We start from the raw sequence: 15,690 nt of genomic DNA on the forward strand, positions 1-15,690 counted from the left end.
AAGAGATATAACAGACAATGAATTGTTTTAATTGAAAATTTATATATTTTTTCATTCTCAGGTCAACAGATATTACTCAGAGGAAGAGGTATGTTGCACTTGTTGAGGAAGTAAGGGAGGGTGGAGGAGATGTCCGTATATTTTCAAGTCAGCATGTGTCTGGTGAACGTAAGTAACTCCAATCACTACATAGTATTTCTTATTAATGGAAACCTATTATTTCAGAAATAAGCCATTTTTTTGTCAATTTTTTTGTTTTGTTCTTTGACAAATTTTGATAAGTTAAAATGTTATGTATCATTTTGTCTTGCTTTGTATGTGAAATGTTCTTAATGAAATTATATTTAATAAAAGTGAATAATGGCCTAGATATTTTCAGAAATATGGAAATAAAAAAGGATAAAAATAACAGAAATTAGAAAATGATGTGTACTTTGTGTAATGTGTTTCATAATTTATATTACAAGTGCTGTAGCTTTAAGATACATATTCAATTGATGGAATATTTTCTGACCATTGAAAACTCCACTCCCTAATTTTCATAATGAGACTTAGTTGTATGTTACACATGACGTTCTTGTTTGTCTTGTAAAAGGGATTGCTACAATAGTGAATTTGTTCATTTTGGACCTGGCATTGGCCCATGTAACAGTGAAATTATTCAAATGAATATGCTAATGTGAAGTGTCCTAAAGGGATAGTGCCGTATTTTGACCTGTGATTCATATAAATTATTTTAGATGTACATGGCTACACACTGTATAACAATAGGATGCAAGGTCAGGATGTTGAAATTTTTTCAAGGCATAGAAGAATAGAATGGACTAGTTGGCAAATAGAAATTATTTGTATAGACAGTTAAAAATATTGAATGTAAGATAATGAATGAATGTATGAATAATATGTGAATGAGAATAAAGTAATGATATTGGTCACACAATAAATGGATTTTGAAAGATGGCAAAAAATATATATATAAGTCAAGGTAAAATTTATGAACTAGCTTCTGCTAATGGACAACGTAACACATTTTGCCTTGCTGTGCAAACATGTCACTGCTTGTGGATTGAATTACCCCCTCAATGTTGACTCTTTCTACTGCTTTAAAAATAAACACCTACCCCCTCAACGGTAACTGAATATCCAACCTGAAAGTGTATACTGTAGTTTACTGGTAACGTTTCATGTCACTACTTTTTATGGCTCTGGAGACTAAAAAGACATTTTGACGAAGTATGTCAACCACATTGTGTCTAGAAAAATTAAGTATCCTCAATATATAATTATTGAATAGAAGGAGGAACTATATAAATAAAACATCAAATTTCATCTGGAAATACCTGTATTAAATTTGTTACCCTAATGATATCAATTTACCTTAATTTTAGATGCATTTCTTTACCAAATTCTGTGTATTACAAGAATTTATTTTGGAGTATAGAGGTGATAATCAGCAGTTCATAATCAATTGACTCAAATTGAACAATGTTTATGTATAGTGATTTCTGATCTAATACTAAGAGAATAAGGAGGGGGTAAATAAAGAACTTGTTGAAAAAGCCAAATAGTGGCCAAAAATAAAAACAGATGTTAAAACAAATTGAAGTTGGGAAATACTGTACTATATAATTATATATTTTACATAATTATATATACAGCAATTTTAAACATGTAATGTAAATATTTGGCTGGTTCGATTTTCATCAGCATATCAGTAGGGACCCGAGACCCTGACCTTTACGGTCCCTACTTGCCTGGTGGGCCAGGGGACACTTGGAACCCTGGTTGGACACTGAATGAATCCCCCTCCCCACCTGCTTTGGTGTGATGTTATTGTACACATTCCGCTCTTTCAGGGGCTCTGGTTCCTGGCCAGAAAAAAGCTGATTAATATTGCGGAGCCCCTTCTTGACATCCGTTGTTCTTGGCCAAATAAAGCCGATTAATATCGCAGAGCCACTTGACATTCTTTGTTTCTCGTGAGGTCTTATAAGTAGTTAAGCCACTGCATGTATTTAAGGTAACTGTCAAGTAAACTTTAAGAGAACAAAATAAATTTGAGTACTTTATTACCTTTAATGCCATATACCTCAAAGAAAACTACATCACTACTGTCAAATATATACTGTATAACTGATAAATGAGAATTTGATATACTGTATAACTGATAAATAAGAATTTAAGTCAAAAATGACCAAAGTCAGAAAAAAACTGCCACTTTTTACACGATCACATTTTAAATTTTTGTGACCAGAATGTTGATGTCGGAACTCTCTAGAAATCAAATAGGCCCACGACCACTTTACTTATATTATGTACAATTTTTAATCCAAATCCAAATTTATAAATTCTCTAGCAATGGAAAGAGATTTGAAAAGGAGTCGTCCCAAAAATCATCACAAAGAATACTTTCATCACTGCTTATTGGTGAACTGGGAATTTCCCCGAATGCTGAGTCCCCGGAATCACTTGCACTAGAGTATGATGGGCAAGGTGAAAGAGTGTCGTACTGGCTGCCATTAAGTCTTAGAAGATCAGAGAGTTCATCAGTAAAGCCATCATCCACCTGATCACAATTCAGAATGTCGTTTATGTCAAGCTTTTCTGTGTCTGTGCTTGTTGTGACAGAGGGCGGTTCAACTATCATTGGAATGTCAGTGTGTACGGTCTCCGAATATTTTTCGTCTAAAGAAGTGACTTATATCACAGAGGCAGGCAGCTTTGAGTACTCATGATCGGACAAAATTATATCTTTGATGAATTCCATGTCTTTTGATGTGCTCCCCACCAAACTACTGGAGGATTCTGTGTTGGCAATGTCGATTGTTGACTTTTTTCTGGCTTCGAAACAATCTGTGTTTGTCGTTGCGGTCTCGGCATCGAGCTGTTCGATAAGTTAAAGAAGGACATCAGACTAGAAAAAAAAAATATACAGCTACACTAGTTAAGAAAAGAAAAATATATTGAACGTTTGAATTGTTTAATGCTGTATCTTTAAACATACGTAAAAAAATATTTGAAATTTCTTTTTCTTGATAGTGAAATTTACGCATTTGTGAAGTAGTCACTTCAAATGCATTTTCCTGTTTGTGTTACTTCATGAAAATAGTGACAAAATTTCTGAATTCATTGTGTAGACATTCTGATGCTGATTTTAAATTATTAATCTGTTTTTATTTTTCAGTATAAAGCATGCCGAGAAGGCTAATGAGGCATCTGCAATTGAAACATTACTAGTTAGCAACACACTCTTCAGGTCAGTTGGCGGTCATTCTATAATATACAGTATAGTATAAAGGTTTATTTCTCTCCCTCCCCAATACATGTTTATGGTGCTTGGGTTCCATACATATATGTATATCCCAGCATGTAAAGTAAGTAGGTCCATGGAGGATTAAGTTTAGAAAAATACTTATTCTTCTATGGTAGGTCATGCATATGCAATATAACCTGTTTATTACATTCTGTGTTTACCTACTTTATGCTGCATAAGAGGTATATAGTTGAGTCATCAATTTGTATCTAAGAAAAACATTGTTATGATATTGAAAGATTTAAATGACTAGAATGCACTTTATATGTAAAACCATAACCAAGAGAATAATAAGAAAAGTACAATGAGACCCATCGCACGGTACCATGTGAATAAGTTCTTATTCGCACAGTAGACGTAGCCAATCAGCATGTAGAATGTGATGACGCTGCCTTTAAAAAGAGGCGCTTCTCGACTGTTCACCAACAAGATAGAGCACTCGCATAGCCCAAATGTTAATATATATCTATAATATATAGCTAATTTTTTGTTTAATGTCAGTGCAATATTTTACCTTTCTCTATCCTTCGGAAAACGATATAAAGGATGACCTTTTTTGTATAATGTGTTGCAATTTATTGCACAGCAACGTCCTTCAGTGCCGTACAGGTACGTCGCCAAAGCGCATCGCGTGTACAATTTTTTATTTGAGAATTGACAATTAAATATGTGACGACTTATTGTTCCTAATCATCCTTAATCATCACTTACATCTTGTCTAATAATAGTATTTTGGTAGAAGTTTTTTAGATCCAGCCATACAGGGTGCCCCATTGTTTGTATTCCCACCATGCATTTCGGTGGAACACTTTTTTTCTGTGGAGAATTCTATTTTGTATTTCTAGTATCTTTGCTGTTGACACACAAGTGACAAAGATACTAGAAATAAAAGATAGAGCACTTGCATAGTAAAAATGAGGCGGAAATTGGGCCCAACGTACGCGGCACACTTTTTTTTTATAAAGCATTTTTTTTATTTTTGTATCTAGTAAATAAAAAGTGATTGGTAAAAACTCATTATCGGTACGGGACAGTGGTACAGAAGTGCAAAATACAGCCATCATGAATTCTTGTACTATATTGATCACTGAACCTACTGATAATATTGGTAGGCCTATTAGCTCAGGATTGCAATGCTTTTCCAACTCATTATTAATGACATTGAATACAGCTCTGATACTCACAGTATATTTTTTTTTTAATTACAAAATATAATTGCATGTGCAGTTTTAAAACAATGTGAATTAATTAAAAATTTAATATAATTATTCACAACACAAGTTTATGCAAATTACTGTAAGTATATAATCAATCCATCTCGCTAGTTACGTCATAGATTAACATACCCCCGGCTGGGGTCTGTTGCTGGATTACCGTACGCCAGTGATTGCGCGATATTACTGGCGTCCGCTTCGCTGCTCCCAAGTCCACACCACTCGATTAACGATACGCTAACGTAAGTAGTCGTGTCTTAACATAGCCAAAGCAACAGACCCCAGATTAGCGTACACCACTGATTTACAACAGTCACACATCAGTGATTTTGAACCAATCAAAATAAGCCTAGATTTAAACAAAAAATAAAAATGCGCTAATACTTATGCTAGCCTTCGTTAATCTCCCTGTCTGGACATCTCGCTAGTTATGCCATGGATTAACGTACGCCCGGCGTTAGATACGCCCGGCGTATCATACTCTGTGGTTGTAATCTACTGTTAAGTTTACAACAATTTCTTCATATTTACAGATATGGCAGTTGCATATTCAAGAGGGAGCCCGGGGCCCCTAATTTTTTTTTTTTTTAATTTAAAGAAAATTTCAATTTCAATTTTTAAAGAAAATTGTGAAAAAAAGAAATTTATTCATAGTCAGAGAGTGCAATTTCTGGCCATCTTAAGGTGCCATATCAGAGCCATAATCATAAATTTTCTACCTTAGTTTTGGATTTGATGTGATGTGATATACTGTACTGTATATTCTTGTATGTTGCATTTAAACATTTTTGTTATTGTTCCTAATCATCCTTAATCATCACTTACATCTTGTCTAATAATAGTATTTTATACAAGAAATGATACTCCATGTTTCCATTAAAATGAAAAAAATAATCGGATTTTTGTGTTATTGATCCACAGTGAGCCCCGTGGTGAAGCCACCCCCTACCGACAGCCACCAGTATCCCTGCAATTCTCAAGTTACTTCAGGATGAGTGGGACACTTGCATTCTGCATAGCTTCACCCTTCGTCAACAGCTGCAGACAGCCCGTCAAGAACTCTCTCACGCCCTCTATCAGCATGATGCTGCATGTCGTGTTATTGCTAGGCTGACTAAGGAGGTTACAGCAGCCCGGGAAGGTATACCAATTCTTTTTATTGTGTGCGGTACTCTGGGTAATGGATAGCAGGATTTTCCACAAGATAATGTTATTCTGCTTTTTATTTATTTTACTGGCAAGCATCTTAAATTCCTGTCCCACTTGGCTTACATGATGCTATAATATGTGTATGGAAAAATTTGTAATATGATTGTTTTTTTTTAATTTATTTTTTTATCTCTTTATTTCTGTATCTCTTACAAATCAAAATCATATCTGTTTATAAAGTTGAATAGCTTATTGACTGTCACCAGCCTATAATTATTATAGTTGGCCTCCTTTAATTCAGCTAATGCTATTATAACTTCATAAATGTCAGAGAAAAACTAAATATATGTTGTACAACTGATTTTTCTGAGGCGCTGAATGGGTGTTTGAGGAAAAAATCAAGAAAGATTAATTAACTATAGATTTTGAATATAAAAAGTGGAGAAATAGGGTGGTTATGCCGTAAATTGTTGGAACATTCGGGGTTTCACTAATTTTTCTTTGTTATGGTTTTGTTGTATTTCTTTTGTTTAAACAAAGATAACATAACATAAACATTTTCATTTTTCTATTTAAACTGTCAATCATCATGCATCTTATTAAATTATTATTTTTTTGACCAATAAAAGCATACAGCAAAACTGAAATTTATTATGATAATAATGAATAGTACCTAAAATAATTTCATTCTTGAGAGTGTTATGATACATTTTTAAAATGTCTCTATAGATCTTAATTAAGAATCATAATTTTTAGCACACCTGTGTAGCAAAGAATAAATTGTACCCTAAGCTTATTACTAATTATTATTGCCAATATCTTATTTTAGTGTTAGTCTATTTACAGGAATGTTAAGGATTAACAGCCCTTTAAACCTAAATTTAATGCACTATTGCAAAAGTCAAATGGCTGAGCTGAAGTGCTGTAACCCAGCGCCTTACACTGATGCTGGTTTGAGACCCTCTTAACTCATTTTTCAAGCAGTAGAACAATGCCTGCTGGGTGGATTAAGGACAATAATAATCATAGGCCCAGTCTACACAAACTAAATGTACCTATCCGGAGTGTCAATCAAACTTAACTGACCCATCAAAACAACACTAAGAATACAAAAACACACATGTCCCACAAACCTACATGTTTACATGCGTTTACACTATCATTATCTCAGCAAAAATTTCCCTTTGTCTTCAAAATTCATGTACAAGTTATCTTACAGCACTTGCTACTCGAAGCCCCAGGCAGCTCCAGGCATTGCCCCTATTTGGAGTAGGTCCCACCCAGTCAGCTGGCTGAGCCAATGGAGGCAGAGGAGGCAGGCATGATTGGCATGTCTGAAGAAGTCATCCAAAAGGTACTTTTTATGATGCATGTATTAAAATTCTGCTACCAAGTAGAAATAAAAACAGATAAGGCGAGACTTTATTTACACCTTGTTTAGCGAACCCGCCAACTGCAAATATTGATGATTACGAATAAAAATAAAATTTTATTTTTAGCCAATTAGCGCACCCGCTGCCACAAAAAAAGTATAAATTTCAGGGAAAAAATGAAAGTTTTTCTTTATTTTTATTACGCCCTACGCTGCCTTGATAAGATATGTGTATTTCTTCCTAATTATATAAATTTAAAGTATTTAACCATCCTATTTTACATTCACTAATAAAATTTTATTTTATTTTCTCTTCTGTCTAGATGATTTTGGCAAAACTATTTGCTAAATAAGAAAACAAAATTTTATTTTTATTTTTATTCCGCCCTCCTCCAATATTCTTTAAAAAAATAAGTATGCAAAACAAGGAATAAAAAAAGTCTTGCCTAAAATAAAATAATACTATATTAAAACAATTTCAAAACATATGTGTTGTTTGTAGTTAATATGTACAGTATTTGAAATTGTATATTGAATTTTGTATTGTGAATGTTATGCTAGGCCTCTAAAAGAGCAGTACTTTCGGATCCAGTTTTTATGATAACTAATAAAATATAGGATTAAACTTCAGGGTTTTACAGTATAGCATATTTGGATGAAAGATTTATTATTGTACTTTAAAATTGATAAAATGTTGTGGCATAGTATAATATTATCATAAACATAGTCACTAATGTACATTTGTGTTTATCTGTAGTTGCAAGACAAGGCCGCCTTGCTTACTGCAGAGTTTAAGAAGCGTGGTAAGAAGGTTCCAGAAGATCCGATGCCGGCTGAAGAGATCCGCAGTTTCCGTGTTCAATTTTCTCATCCAGTAAGTAATTTGTATCTAGGCTCCAAGTCTACCACCCTTAATGATTTATGTGCTAGGTCACTGGTTTGTAGCAGATTTGTGCCTCAAAAAAGAGGGATAATTTAAAACAATGAGACAACCAACAATGGTTAAAGCATAGTGGAATGCCAGTAGTATATGAAACAACCTTTATTAGGCTTACAAAAAAATATCATTATTCTTAAAACAAGTATTAAGTAGGACAAACATCAGTTAACTAATTGCTACATACTGTATGCAGGCAAAATTTTTGTTTTAGCCTAGTTTTCATCAGCATAGTGGAATGCCAATATATCTGAAGCAAACTTCATTAGGTTTACGAAAAAAATTAAGTAAAACAAACATCAGAACTTTAACTAATTGCTACATATGCAGGCAAAATGTTTAATAAATGTTTCTTTATTTCTGTAAAGATAATAAATATTGAATTGGATTGAGTACAATAGGTTCCTAATAACTGATTCTTTTATGTTCATTAATGAATTCTGGACTGTATTTGCCTTCAGTCTTAATATTTATAATTAAACAAATTTATTTTAATTCATAGTGCAAGTAATCCTAGTATTTTGGCTTTGGACATCCAAGCTGATAACACTAACAAGGTACTGACCGGTGGTGCTGACCGCAATGTGGTGGTCTTCAATAAGGAGACTGAGCAATTGGAGACCATACTTAAAGGACATACTAAGAAAGTTACCCATGTCATCTACCATCCCAACAAGGTAAATGGGTATGTTTGTTATAGTATTCTATTACAGGTCTCCAACCAATTAAAGACCACTTTTGTAACCAGGAGGTTTCCATGGTCTTTAGCAGCTTTGGTCTCTAATTAGAATAATAAAGATAAATTAAATATTAATTTGGGACCAAAGAAAAGTGGTCTTTAATTGGAGGGGTCTTAAATGTTGATGTCATTATTGTTATATATTTTTTTTTTATAACAATAATAATATTGTTTTTGTTGTTAAGATTATTGTATAACAGTATATGGATGCATAAAATTGACACATTGTACAATGATGATACAGATCTGTTATTTACATAAATGCACATAGGGTTTTCTGTGATACTGGTCTGCAATATTTGTATGATTTTATTGCTGCCATGTGCCATTGTGCTATAAGTTTTTTGATGTACCATGTGTTATATCATTGTATTCTATGCAGTTTTTTGCAGCGACAAGTAAACCAGTTTACTACAACATTCAAGTGAAATGAAATTATTCCTTAGCATCCATTTTGTATTGAGCAGTTTATGAATTATCACTTGTATTATTTAGGATGTTGTGTTCTCATCCTCTCCCGATTCTACCATCCGTGTTTGGGCAGTTTCAAGTGGCACATGTGCCCAAACAATTCGGGCTCATGAGGGCGCAGTAACAGGACTTAGTCTCCATGCTACCGGCAACTACATGCTGAGTTGCTCTGAGGATTGTCACTGGGCTTTCTCTGATATCAACGTTTGACGTGTCCTTACCAAGGTGTCTGATGACTCTATTGGTCATGGTAAGTATAATAATTTTTGTCTGTTTTATATAGAACAAGGTCAATGTGTTTACCCTGGTCATTGTAGGAACTGCCAATGGAAGACTTGCTTAGCCCACTGGGGGAGCATATTATAATATTGCTGCTAGTAATTTTATTTGCGTTCAAATCTGTCATACTCCTGGGTGGAGTAGAGTGTGGATAAAGTACCATGGCAAAGGACACAATGAAATGGACAGCTTTAAATTTCCGGGCGGTTAAGGCAGGCGTGTCACAACTTATAGCCACAATATCAGCGGTGGTTCAAACAGCACGCTAGCCTATGGTTGTGGTGGAGCAAGTCTTCTTGGAAAAGAACTATAATCTGTAGGTCCAATGTACACAATATGTACTATAAAGATCGCAATACAGCCTTCGAGGAGGTTGCTACTGGTGCATCTCACAGCTCCTGTCATTTTTGGACGAAGCCTTCAAATTACAAAGTTGACCCTCAATCAAAGAAGAAGAAACAAAATTAAAGCTTGTTAACTAAAGCTAACCTAACAGCTCCATAGAGTAATGGTACATGCATAATATATTACATCTTATTGATCTAATTATGTATTTGACTTTATATGCTTCTGTCTATGCTGTGTACTTTGGTTTTTTGTTCTGTCATTTTTTGTTAGGATTCCACAAAATTCGTTTGTCTTCCTTTATCATGCAGCTTTGACTTGTGCTCAGTTCCATCCTGATGGTCTGATCTTTGGAACTGGTACTGGTGACAGTGTCATCAAGATCTGGGATCTTAAGGAACGGACAAATGTGGCCAACTTTCCAGGACATTCTGGACCTATTACTACTATTTCCTTCTCTGAGAATGGTTACTATCTGGCTACTGCTGCTGATGACTCCGTTGTCAAACTCTGGGATTTGCGAAAGTTGAAAAACTTCAAGAACATTACTTTAGATAGTCATTATGAGGTAAACAAATTTAAAAATAACCAATTACATGTTTCCTAAAATTTTTATATTCTAGAAAGATATAAATGCAGTATGCTAAAAAATACATTGTATTTTCTCTCACAAGAAATTTTTTAAAATCCACATCTTGTGGTGGATGTTTAACTTATACAGTCGACTCCGCCTAAGTCGAATCTAATGGGACTGGCATAAAAAGATCGAGTTATACAGACTTCAACTTGAAAATTTTCGGGAAAAAAAAAAAAAAAAAATAACATAGAACAATACTATGTGTACTCATTGCCCACAAAATCGAATTTCACGCAAAACCTAACATTTTTTAAAGTCCCAAAATCATTCCTATTATTCTTTTAATAAAATACTTTCCTGAAAACATGAACTCCCTATTCTGAATCTCGGATGATTTGTCCAATTCAGGACGGTAACACTCACTGGAAAAACCAGACGATAGTTAAATAGTCATCGTTTAACGACAAGCGTACCACACGCTGTGAAAACGAGACGCTTAGCTGTACTCGCATTGCCATGGAGATTATCTGTTGATTAACATTACACGCCAGTAGACGTTTTGTTGGTTAATTATGAAGTAAAATTTAGGTACACATTCCAATGTTTTAATTAGTGTATATTCTTGCTTTTAGTCCTTAAAAACCATTTGGAATCAACCTGAAATAAAGACAGAACTCGACAAAGCAAGTTCCTACTGCCTACTTTTTTTAGTAGACGTCTAATTCAAATTCGTTAGGTTCGTCAGTGTAAATTGCAAATGCACCTCAAGATGCTATTCAAAACATGTTGCTAATTTTATTACGGAGGAAATTTTAGAGAATAAAATCTAATTTGTTATGTTTATTTAGATGAGGGTTTTATTATTTGTTTTTTGCTTTGTTTTATAAATTTGTTTAACAAAACATTCTTGATTACACCGAGCTTATTTACTGTCACGCACTATGAAACTTTGGGCGATCTGACGTCATCACAGCTGAAGCACATGTCTAGTGCAAAACACCCCACGAAAATGGACCAATTGGGTGGGCAGGCAGAGTTTTTGGGGGCGCGACCTATTCTGTTTACAACTAGACTGCCGACCAGCATTACCCAACGAAGAATGTGTGCTTGGAAAAACATAATCAGACCTAAAGAAATGCATGCAAAAACAATATAAAAATCGCATCAATTTTATTGGTAATAATTAAATTTCCTGAGCAGTACAGCAAAACAACAGGTACTGTACGCAAATTTTCGACTTAAACAGAGTCGACTTTGGCGGACTCGACTGTATTTAAAATTCTGTAAATGATTTAATATATACAAGTAGAAATACACTATTGTCACACCAATGAAATGACTATGTTTATAAAATACAATATAAAATCCTCATGAAAAAAAATGATCATATCAAAATGGAGTTTTAAAACTACAATACAACCTTCAACTACATTAATCTTAAAATGCATAATATGGTCAGAAAAAAATGTAAATATATAAACCAATACACATGCATATACAACTGAATAACCAATTTTTATGGAAATGTTTCCATTTTTGTTCTTAGGTGAAGTCATTGTCATTTGATCAGAGTGGTACCTACCTAGCAGTGGCTGGTTCTGATGTTCGTGTTTACTTGTGTAAGCAGTGGCAAGAGCTTGCTGTACTCACTGGTGAGAACCTCAACTCTATTATATCATATTACCAGCAGCAGAAACAACAACAATAATAATAATAATAATATTGTAGTTGCTCCTACTCCTGCTCTTATTGTACTATTATCATCTTTATTTTTTATTTTTAATATTACTTTTACTGTATTATCATCATTTTGGCCTTTAGCCGGTTTGGTCTCTAATTAAAATCCCTCTAATTAAAGACCGATACTAAAAGTGGTCTTAAATAACGTTATTTAGAGGGAAATTAAGAAAGGATACAGTAAATGTAAAATCATGTTAATCCAAGTGCTTTAGAATGGATTTACAGTTAATGTTTGCTGTTATAGATTCTTAATAAACCATTTCTGAATATTCACACATCAAGTCCTGCACTCATTCCGATACAAAAAATTTCCATTACAGTGTTACTGATAACAACATCGTTCTACTAAAACTATCAGTGTAGGCCTGTTCAATAGAGCACTGTATACGCAAAACATCATCTTATGTTGTGTATTATTTTGATGTGTATTCATATCATCATTATCACTGCATTAAAGTAATTACATTATATATATTGTAATGTATTCTTTATTTTTATTTATTTTTTAGTTTAGTTGAAAGTTTTGAATGTCTTTTACTAACACATCTGGTATTCAATATGGAGCATGTATACACTTCACTAAAATCACTATTTATATTTTTAAAGTAGCCTTATTTCAAAGGGAAAATTTTCAGTTTTCTGCTAAAACTATCCATGGGTGTCTAAGGGCCTGTTTCTACTGATGAGAAAGAACCATTCTTTGTGACAGTAGAAACAAGGCCCACAAAAAAAAAAAACAGGTTCTGTTTGCCCTCCAAAAGAACAGTTCTTTGGTATGGAATCAATACCGTGCCGGAAATGCCAAAGAACCGTTCTTCGTGGGGTAGTTTTTAGCTGCAACTTAAAAAGTGGCCTAATTTGACCTACGGTCAACTTAGCCAGTAGGCTATGTCTAGCACTTGTAGAATTGTTGAAAATCACAGAATTGAGAAGTAATTTTTTTCTGACTTTGTAAAATACTTTTCATGTCAATAATTTAGGCCTCTTACATGATTTTTCCATTGGACAAATTCTTATAAAGTCCTTCAGTAATCATCAGAAATGTCGGTGTCCCACCAGTCCAGTGATAGACTTACGATATTATAATTTATTATTAGGAGGAATCAGTAAAACAAGTGTTAAAGTCGTATTCTCATCACAACAAAATAATCTCTCTTTTAAGTTAGAACAAGAATTCAACCTTTGTTTTATTTGAATACCGACAAGAGTTTTTATTTGGATAGGAGAAATCATCATTCTTTGTTCGTAAATCTTGATAGTCAGGTGAAAATATTGTGGTTAAACCATTTTCATTTCTGTCATATTAAATTGCATTCTCGGTATTTTTTATTCAGCTCAGTACCGTATCAAATACGCAACCATTTTAATATGGAGTCAAAATGCAGTTTCGATGCGGTTCTTATCTTGTTAATCCGATTATCAACCATTGATAAAATTAAGAAATAATAAATTAAATGGTTTAGAATATACAAACAAGAATATTATTTACATACATTATTGAGTATCATTATATAGCAATGATGAACCAAAAAGCCCCTTTTACAATACAGTGTAAATAAACACTTTAAACTTACACTAGATATAACAGTTGTGTAATAATAATATATCAATATAGAGATTTTTTTAAGTTGTATAAATATTGATTTTCCAGACCACAACGGTTTAGCTACTGGTGTTCGATTTGGCCAGCATGCAGGTTTCCTTGCTTCAACTGGAATGGACAGGAGTCTCAAGTTTTATGGCTTGTAAAGTACAGTTCAAATTAAATCATTCTTGTCGCAAGAACTTTACTTCTGCTCTGCTTATCTTAAAAAATCCTAATAAGCTGAATAAATTATCTTGTGTCTTCTACTATACTGTACAAAGCATTCCCAAGACATGCTTAATTCTAAAGGGTACATGTTTAGTGGTCATGTTTAGTGGTGATGTTTCTTTTTGCAATACTATCAGAAGTCTATTGCTAAGTTTTAACACCTTGGTACAATAGAAAGTCAGTGATTGAATATATTAAAACATCCCATTATTAAAGAGTTCTGATCATTAATGTTTCTAGATGGAGAAATCTTGTTCGTAACATAGGAATCATATGGAAAGAATGTGTGAAGACTATGTCGCATTCTTAAAAGTTGACATGAAATACAAGTTCATTGATTATGAACAAATTGCCAACAGATTACCAAACATCTGTAATAGTTAAATCATCAGGATTTGACTCCTTCATCTCATGATAAGATGGCTGGTTCAAGCCCTGGGATTTACCCCGCTTAGGTTACAGTATCTGCATGTTTTAGAGATACATTCTCAATTCATATTTACATGTACTTTGCATGAATTATTTTATCTCCGGATGGTAAGAAGTTGGTCGCTTTCGGACTTAATTCTCAATAATGTCATTCAGCCATTCTTTGAACTGTGTACTTCAGTATTTTTTTTTTCTAGTTAAGAAAAATTTTTAATGTATTAGTTGCTTTATAGTATTAATGGATCATTGTTTGTGTTATGTAAGTAAAGTGTGGGAATTAATTTGAACAGCTACTTTACAATTTGTAAATTGTAAACATATAAACCCTCAAAGCCATCATGTTACAAGTTTCCTTTAGTACAAGATTAGCCAATTGATAGCATTGATAATGTTGCCATGATCAATGAATGCATCTAGATATATGTGCCAAACAATTTAAACTTAAATGGTCTTAGGTCATGACACAGCCATTGTAGATTTGTGAGATGAATAAAAAGTGTAGATTTGTGATGAATTATTAGTATGATAAATAATTCATTCTTTTCTATATCAAATTGTTGAAAGTCAAAACATGAATAATTAAACACAAATTGAACCCAATACATTTGAAGATTGCAAATCATTAAAATTTTAAGTGAAGTATTTGCTTGTATTTTATTCTCTGTTTGCTATGACAGTATATCTACAAATAATGATGGTTAATTCAACAATCTCATTAAAGTACATTTACACTTTGCCAAACTAATTGTAACCATTATTTAATTTGTATTTAACATTTACTGATATGACACTACTGTAGAATATGTAGGTTACAAATCGTGATAGTCACCGTGTTAATGGATCAATTTTGCGCATGTCAGAATTGTGTAGTTAAATTTATGAAACTTGTTGAATTTTTGTCATGATTTCAGATAATGTATTGAATAAATTTGTTTGAAGTACATTTCCAAACTTGTTTAAAAATTCTACAGAAATTGTAATCATAATTATCAAAAATTTAACAACCATAAATTATTGAAAAATCAATTATGGTTTAGACCAAAACCAAAGCACCCAAATTTAATAGCAACAGCGCACTCTTGTCATTCATAGCGCTGTCCATCCATCTTTTGTAAAATAAATAGTTACTGTATTATTGTTTGTTTAATGATATGTACTGTATTATTAAACATTAAATTCAATATTTTTTTAAGTGAAGAAGTGTTTATATAATTTTTAGAATCAAAATTGGTTTGTCCTTTTAAAAATTATATAACTTAATCCTTTGTAAGAAGGTAAAATGTGTTAATTGCAGTGCTGTCAACAGTACCAA

The 15,690-nt window shown here is 33.1% G+C and overlaps 1 pseudogene; it reads left to right on the forward strand.

The window, feature by feature from the left end:
• The first annotated feature begins 2,582 nt into the window (after window positions 1–2,582).
• Window positions 2,583–14,048, forward strand: LOC117118455 (annotated as a pseudogene).
• Window positions 14,049–15,690: the final 1,642 nt, after the last annotated feature.

Source organism: Anneissia japonica, unplaced genomic scaffold (genome assembly GCF_011630105.1).
Source record: "Anneissia japonica isolate Jap-2015-1 unplaced genomic scaffold, ASM1163010v1 scaffold15990_len104339_cov111, whole genome shotgun sequence".
In the NCBI taxonomy this organism is placed as follows: domain Eukaryota; kingdom Metazoa; phylum Echinodermata; class Crinoidea; order Comatulida; family Comatulidae; genus Anneissia; species Anneissia japonica.